Below are 9261 nucleotides of genomic sequence, written 5' to 3' on the forward strand. Positions count from 1 at the left end.
CGAAATGAAGTTTGTGTATTTAATATATTTTTCGGTATTAGAGGTATCACAAAAATTAATGAGATAGTGTTATGTAAATACTATTGATAGAAAATTAATATATAAATAATTGTATCTACAAACTTTGCAACAAACCAAATACGTAAGTAAGAGTATTCCTGATATTAAAAACCCCTCAACACGAACGTAGACCCTATTACAGTCGGAGTAAAGTTAAAAAATCCTTACATGTATGTATTCCATGACATTTGCTATAACTTATGATATTTATGTACTACACACAGTTCTTGATTAATATATCCTTAAATATAATACAATACTATTCCACTTCACTGCTTATATATGGGAGAGCCTAGGTGACCCAGTTCAGACCCAGGCCGACCCGATTAATTTTTATGTGCTTTTTGTGGTTATAGTTCATCTCGTGCTCGGCGTTGAAGGAAAACATGAAGAGGAAACCATCCACGCATGTTTCTAATTTAAAAAAAAAAATCTGCCACGTGTGACTCTGAGTGGTAGATGGAGCTCCAAACCATTCTCCTCAAATGGAGGGACCTTTGACCCAGCATTGGGACATTTACAGGCTGTTAAATTACTTATATCCACATTAAGTTTTCTTCCAAAATTCCGTAAAAAAATATAAGTTCAAACCGCCATATTTTCGTGAATCTATAATGTATATCATAAATTATTCCAAATCCCGACCAATGATATTGCGTCAATTCAATGTCAAAGGTGTTGATTTAGTTTTACTCCTCTTGTGGTTGGAATCGATTATACAATTTTGTATTAATTGGTATTATGACGTAATCTCGTTAGCAGTGTTGTGACGTCATGCGTGGTGTCATGGCGTCATGTTATTTGAAATTATTTTTTATATTCTCATTTGCAAATCAACGCTTTTATTATAAACGTGAAATAAGTAAATGAGTTTCGTCAATGTAATGGGAGTTAATTAAATATCAACATTATTGACGGATGTATTTTCTAGAACGTTCTGAAATTAGTTAAATAATTAAATATATATATTTATCAATACCTAGTCTTTGGTCTGAGAAATAAATATAAAATATTTTTACTCCAATTGTGTACAATTCCTACTGCGTTCAGCCAGTTATGAAACAAGGTACAAGGTACGAAAATTTTTAAGTTTAAAAAAAAAACTTATTTTCGCAACAACTCCGTACTTAGTTATCACTGATTTGAATTAATATTTTTACAACAAGATAATTAAAATATGCGAATCAAAAACCGAACAAATTGATTTTCTATTTGCAGATGTCAGTTGCAATGACATTTGTTAAAATGATCGTAGCAGAAATCTTAGAGAATAATAATTTAATTGTCAAAATATTCGATCCATTTAATCTTATCTTGAACGATAATATTTTGCTGTCGAATCAATTAATTATCTGTGAAAGTGTTCTATTTTTATATTTAATGGATTTTCAATTTCACTAAATGAAGTGGCTGATTCTATTTTTATTTTGTTTATGTTTTCAAAAAAAAGAAAAAAATTAACTTTTTTTTTCTTTTTTTTTTGAACTAGTTGAACGCAATATATTATATAATAATACATTCTGCCAATCTTACGCGTAACAGAGATAAGTACGTAATCGGTTCCAATTTTTTTTTGTTTTTAGTAACTTCTGTCTGATTATGAATCAGTTTGACATGTTGTCAATTTGTGCATATAATAAATTAGTCACAACGTTATAAACTTCTGTTAAAATTAACTAGGGATTGATAGTTTTACGTAATACGTTCTAAGGCAGATCAAAAATTGTATAGCCAAATGGACAGAGTATAAAAATTGTAACCGCGGACTAAGCTTATCCGCATCTCTAGCTCAAGGTGGTCCGCACACTTGTTTCCCGGATCTGTATTTATGCAGCCACTCGTGACTAATTTCTGACCGTTCAACTATGATGGCGCTTACTGTAACTGTAACCTACATATACAAATATTATAAATACGAAATCAAATCTGTCTGCTGCTCTTTGACAGCCAAACTACTGATTCGAATTTGATGACATTTCATATGAAGCAAGCCTGAAGTCCAATAAAGGACATAGATTTCTTATGCCTAATAACAACCCTCAAATGCGAGCTAATTCGCGGGGGACAACTCTTGATATATATATCGAGTTGATATTCCACAACTAAAGTACTATATCTATTTTATATTCGTATTCGTCATATATATATATATATATATATATATATATAAATACTTTTTGATCGACAATGGTTCGGCTTCATTTAAATACGATTTGTAAATCGAACTCATTTTGACAGGACTAAAAATATTTCTATTTCGTCCGCATGTGTGTTGTTAAAAAAGGATAGCAAAACTACACACTTCACATACTTGTACAAGTTGAATCTTTTGAAACTTCTTAAGTTTTTCTGTTTTCGTCGTCAATTTCTTATATTTATAAGATATGTTGGTTATATAAAAGAGAAAGAATATTCTGAAATATGAATGCATTGTTGTTAAAGAGAGATAGATATATGTATATCTCTTTGTATATATTTGTGTATGTATGTATTTGGGTTCCTTGCATGCGAAAGAGAGATCCAACTTACCCTAAAGTGTTTTGAAATCAAATGAATTTTATATAATATTTGTAAATAAGTTAGTATTAATTTCTATGAATGTTAATATTACATATTTGATTTTGGTCTGGATGCAAGTGGACACAGTAAGGTTCATATAAAATAAGGACGTACTTTAACTATTCGAAATATTTAACATGGAATATTAGGTTTCGGAACAACAATAAGTTAATTATTTGATGTCTGTTCAATAATTATCAATGAGTACATTTTTATAACTAAAATTATATTCTTCTGGTATTTAAACATTGTAAAACCTTTTTCTAAGTTCGTCGTGAAATATTTGTTAAATGAATCATTTAAAGGAGAACATAGAAAGTATACAGTACATACAGTAGTATCTCTCTCTCTCTCTCTCTCTCTCTCTCTCTCTCTCTCTCTCTCTCTCTCTCTCTCTCTCTCTCTCTCAGCTTTGAGAATGACATTTCACGCGTATGTTATAGCGTTTGATTCGTTGGCGAACTTTCATATGTGCAAAAAACTTAAGCCTGGGAACCGTACGGTTGTCTAATTGCAATTTTCATGTGTTATTGACACATTCATATTAATTCATCTTTATACATTTATCCTCTTAACGGACAAAGGTGATTTAAATATCGAATGTAATATCTTTCAATAATGTTTTGTTCCTACTCTAATATTGTACATCTAACGTGAATCGTATCGAATTTCCAGCTTTCACTTTGAAATAAATGTATTCAGATACATTAAAATATATACTTGTCAAATACCAGAAGCATATGAGAATTGTTTTTATTTCCGGTAATATAAAAAAAATATTCCTGCTTTAATTTTTTATTCACACTATCGGTATTTTTTTTTTAAATTACGTTATAAGTTAATTGAAAGTAATTGTAAAATATTTTATTGTACAAAATGTAGATTTAAGATGTATTGAGCCTCTTTAATATATAAAAAGTATTTGTTATATATTAGAAATACTGTTGTTTATTTCAATTATGAGAAAATAATGTATTTTTTATTTTAAATGTAATAAATGATCTTCTTATTTATTTTCACACCTTCCTTATTATTAAATTGTATTTTAACGAAATAACAATGAAACGAGTGTGTCACGAGGATGTATAGTTATGTTTTTTAATAAATTCTTCGGCAAAGGAAACATGAGGTTCGGCTACCACCGACTCATGATATCATATTCTATCGCTAAACAGCAATACTTAATATTATCGTGTTCCGGTTTGATGGGTGAGTAAGCCAGTGTATCTACAGGCACAAGGGACATAACGTCTTAGTTCCTAAGGCTGATGGTGCGTTGGTAAGGAATTATTAATATTTCTTTAAAGGAGTAACTTCTATTGGCAGTAGCGACAACTTATCATCTAGTGACTTATTATATATAAATGAGTAGAAAGTTTGGCTGTAAAATGTAATATTATGACGACTGGGTGGTACCGACCTAACCACCAGGTGAAGCGACGTAATATTTAAAACAATATTAGAGATTTCTGGATCTTCAAAATATCTACAGAAAAGTCACCAACAGTATATTTATCTTTTTATAGATAGCTCGCAGTATTATTGCTGTTCATGTGCGTGTTTCCGGACCCTTTTTTTTTGTTTTACGAGGTGGAAATGCATTTACGCATGCCACCCGGTCGGGGGACCGGGACGGGTATGTGGGACTCAACCGAGGCCTAATGCCCTGTGCCAGGGCACGCTAATGCTAATGTCCTGTTCTACCCACTAAAACCATCCTCGGGTTTCCACCATGCCGCCGACCAGCACCACGCCACCAGCAGCAGCCGCCGTATGGCGGCTGAATATTCATGGAAAGCGTGCCTAGTGCGCGCCTTCCCCCTCATCCTCCACGTGGGAATGTGGCGAACTCCCCCGAGTCCGCCACTGGAGGCTGGGCGTTAACGAAGCTGACGCCCTGCGGCGGATAAGATGGTAGGCTCCGCCGCTGACCGCCGGTGTAAAACATCTAGGAGGGTCGAGTAGCGAGCCCTCCCACTCCCTCCTAGCCACTGAGGCCACTCACATGGTCCGCCCTGACGCCGATCAGGGAAGTACCAGGAGCGGCCCCGCGGCATCCCTCCCGCCAGTCTTAGCCGTGGCCGACGAGCAAGCTCAAGCCGGCCTCGTTGCCCAGTGTACACCACAACAGTGTGTTTCCGGACCCTTGCACAGGTTTTATTAGTGGTGACTGTGAAGTGTGAAGCGTTAATTTATTTTTATTATCAATTTTAATTATTTAAAACGATAATGCAGTCGCACATTTTTAATTTAATGTCAACATTTTTATGGACCTTTTGAAAAGAGATTGAGACAACCTGCATTAAAACAAAAGTCCTGTAACGTCAAGTTAATTTTAATTTAAATGTTTTAACGAATAAATATATTTTAAAAAGGCGGTAAAGGTCTGAAACCTTTATCTTGTAGTATCCGGGTGACTTAATAAAACAAAAGTCTTAACCAAACTTAAATCTAGATTCTAGACTTCTTATAGTGCAGATGTGTGTGCGCAAATATGGGAGCATTATTTATTTTCTTGGAAGTTGGATTTTTCGATAAATTTTACTGCACTATCAAGGAGCTACAATATATCAGTTTACATAAATTGTGCTACTAAAGTGATACTCGCGTTGCTGTATTTAAATGGATACCGTACTGAGGACGCAGATGTCAATACGACGTTAAAAATAACAAATCATTAATCAATATCTAGTAATAAATGTAAATACTAACATCTAAGGAAAACTACTCGCCAACTTAATATGCTATATTGTAAATAATAAAATGAAATCAGTTATTGTAATTGCGATCGATGGCTACGCTTTCTTCGTAATATAAGAAATTATTCAACGTGCGTGTTTCACGTACGATCAATGTGTAAACGACAGAAAATTAATAAATTCAAATAGGTTTTGACGAAGCTGTACTGAATAACAAAAACATATTTATGAATTACATATTAAGTGCTGACAGTCACAGTTCGTGACCAGAGCAGATGTCTATTGAAACGTAGCGAAGTGTTAAATGGTACGCCATACGCCAGGGACGCTACTGAGATCCGATCTTATCACTGCAACTAGGCTGAATGCGTTATGTCACACGTCATTGCTTACGTAAACCTTTTTTTAATTTACTCTTGTGTTAAATCCTCCTCCAGTTCATCCAAATCATCAAACTCCAGTTAAATTTGCATTTAGATCACAGTTTCAGCTGCACTAAGATATTGGCCATATTGGTCATTTTTATAGTTTTTCTAAACCCTAATACGAGCGTACGGTTTCAACCTACAATCTAATTACTAGTTTTAAACATTAAGACTTATTCTATGTCAATTATTATTACTTTTATCTCATACCAATGTGTTTTTGAGATCTTATTAATACAGTACTAGCTACCAATACCGAGTTTGTACGGGTTATAAAAAAATATATATTTGTTATAATTTTTTTGTTACAAAAAATCCTGGAACCTGACACCGGAACCACTTTGGTAGGTGACTACAGCCCAATATTAACCTCTATGGACATACACAAAAATATATTCAAATGAAGATAATTTTATAACCAATTTTTTATTGTTACAGCTAGTTATTTGACCAGCCGTTTCATTATGGAAGATTTTTTATTTGCACATATTTTGTGTACGGTTATATCTTCTTAAGTACTCATTTAAATATCATAATGTAAAAGTTTAAATCTATTTTAAATTCCCAAGCTAACAAACATATTATTCTGAATAAGGATTAATATTAATATATTAGAGAAAATTGCTTCGTAAATGATTTAAAGTCTTAATAATTTGACGTAGATAAAAAATGCTATTATGAATGTACCTTAAAAGATAAATACTATGTTATTTCGTTTTTATTTAATTATTTAGATATATGTTTTTTCGTTTGTTAAGACCTTAAATTTTGTCCTGCATTGATTTGATCTGTCTCGTAAGATTTAGCTAGCATTAGCCATGTAAGAGTTCGAAAACATTATATTTAAATAAAATATCACTTTTCAGCCAATTAGTACAAAATATTTCCACAATTTTTTCTTGTTTATCGCTCTGTCTTCTAGTGAAAACTGTATCAAAATCCGTTAAGTGGTTTAGACGAAGGAAGCGGAAATACAGACAGAAACAGCAAGCGACTTTGTCTTATACTAAATGTCTGAATACTCATATAATTTAAATACGATCTCTTTTTTAAAAGGTAATTGATACATAAGATATATTCAGTAACGAGAAATTTCCGGCTAGCCTGAGGCACAATCACGGTCTTTGGATTGTTAATAAATAATTATATCAACGAACCAGAAATCATCTGATAAAATACCTAGTATTTATATTTTGTTTATTATAAACTTTATCTGATATGTTTAAATTTTAAGATTTTATATTATTTAATTATTTTACACGATATTATATTAATATTAAAATTTAGCCGCCCGTCAATATCCCACTAGGCTAAGCTAAGGCATCGCTTGAAGAAAGAGTTTAGATTATTCATATCCTTATATGAGTGATTCTAATTCTACACTATATAATTTTTAATCGAACTGAGTGATACATGTTGACTGTTATTTAATAATCATATTTGATGTTTACGAAGTCGATACAATTTTTAGAGCTAGCCGTTATTGTATATAATTGAAAATGGAATTTGCATATATGTAAGTGCTTGGAATTTGTTGATGTGATATTATTTTTGCTAGCAATTCTCATATAAATAAACAAATAAACTGTTCCGATGCGGGTTGGGGTATACATATGGCAGATTTTCATCCTACACATGCTGGCTTCCTCACGATATTTTTCTTTCTTCTAAATGTCCATGTCTGAATCTCATTGTCTTTGATTAGTACGATATGTATACGAGATGGATTATACAATAAATAGATTATCTAATTATTGAGGCGTTCTTACCCGGATTTCAAAGCACAACTTCTGATCAAAATTCACGCTTTCTAACTGGTCTACTAATATTATTAGGGTCGTGAGTATTAAAGCACAATGGTTGTTCGTCCGTCTGCTCGTCGTAAAGAACGTTCGGTACTGTATTAAGAGATAACTATTGAGTGCCTTAAGATTATTTATCAAAAGTAAGTATTAGTCTTATAATAGTGGAAATTATACTGTATATTCGGAATAGACAATCTAGTAATCAGCTTAATGTAGGTGTACCTAGATCGTTAAACTAGTCTTATAAAAGATATATTTATATTATAAGTTGTATAAAATGTCATGAAACGATATAATGGCTGTTATCCTTTTTTCCTATTTTTTTGGCAAGATAGACTGTTTCAAGAACACGATCTTTTAATATAAAAAATACAAAAACTATCTAATTCTCCTGCATTTTTTAAAAACCGACAAACTGTGCAGGAAAATCATAAATCAAAAGTAATCGTTTAGAATATTTTACGGAACGCCTAATTACGGCCCGCTAGGTTTTCTCACTCGCTAGCGTCGCGTCAATACGCTTCAGTGACTTCGAGCCGTTACAACGATGACAACAGATTTTGTAGATATCATTAATATTATATATTAGCCAACTTTACACATACATTACTCCGTTCCCCATACGTATAAACATTTGTCACAGTAAATGGTTATTATGGCGGCAAAATTTGCGGTTATTTATTTATTTAAAAAGGAACTCCAACAGAAGTACGCATAATATATAAGTACACAAAAATACAACTTATATATAAGAATGTTTAAATGTAACCCCAATTAGTGGAGAACAGAACACGCACTGTAATAGTGTTGGTACTCATAATATCACTTAAATATTAATTGAATCATATAATCTTAACTATCTTAAAAAAAAATTTAGCAGATTAACATTAATGAATTAAATTATATAGCAAGCATAAGATTTCTTCGACTAGTACGATATGTAACTGCGAGATTAATTATAAACAAAAGTAAGTATATATAACTTTGTAATTATATATAAGTAGTCGCAATTTTTTTTTAATTTGGCATTTCAGCTTGAGACACGACATTATTAGTCCTATGCCTACTGTAGGATTGGACCTCTCTCATTGATTGCGTCGTTTGTGTAATGGCTTGCTTAAAAGGTTTTTGAGATCCAAGAGAGGTCTCCTGGAAAGAGGAGAGCAAAGGTTGAATTTAATTGATAATAATTATTTTTAATGGTTTTTAAGTGGATGATGTACTTTTGACCAATTTCAGTGTCATTCTCAAGGTTAACTTGCCAACTGCGCAGAACATACAATATCGTGCATGGTGTGCGCAAACACAGAAGGGACTGCAAATCCGGAATCCAAATCCTACTGAGAATCTTTCGACAGTCTCAATAAATTTTTATCTGCCGACCTGAGGTTTGAACTCGGGATCTGCGTCCTCTTATCCAGTCACTAGACCAAGGCAGTTTATTAAGTTATTACCCTAATTAATGGATGCTACTAAAAGCAGTTACTGTGTGTTAATTGCTGATATAAGCGGAGCATTGTGCAGTATTTCTTAAACATTACACCGTTAGATCAGCTATTTTATAATTTATTACATTTACTAATTATCATTCAATTTTTTTTTAACGGTAAATCGGCAAAGATGAAAACAATTCAGTACTTTTTTTCTCCTCTGTTTGTCAATCGTTTTTTATTTTTTATTTTGGCGAACTTTAATGTTATCAATAAAAAAAAT

This window comes from Vanessa tameamea, chromosome 10, assembly GCF_037043105.1.
Source record: "Vanessa tameamea isolate UH-Manoa-2023 chromosome 10, ilVanTame1 primary haplotype, whole genome shotgun sequence".
Taxonomy (NCBI): domain Eukaryota; kingdom Metazoa; phylum Arthropoda; class Insecta; order Lepidoptera; family Nymphalidae; genus Vanessa; species Vanessa tameamea.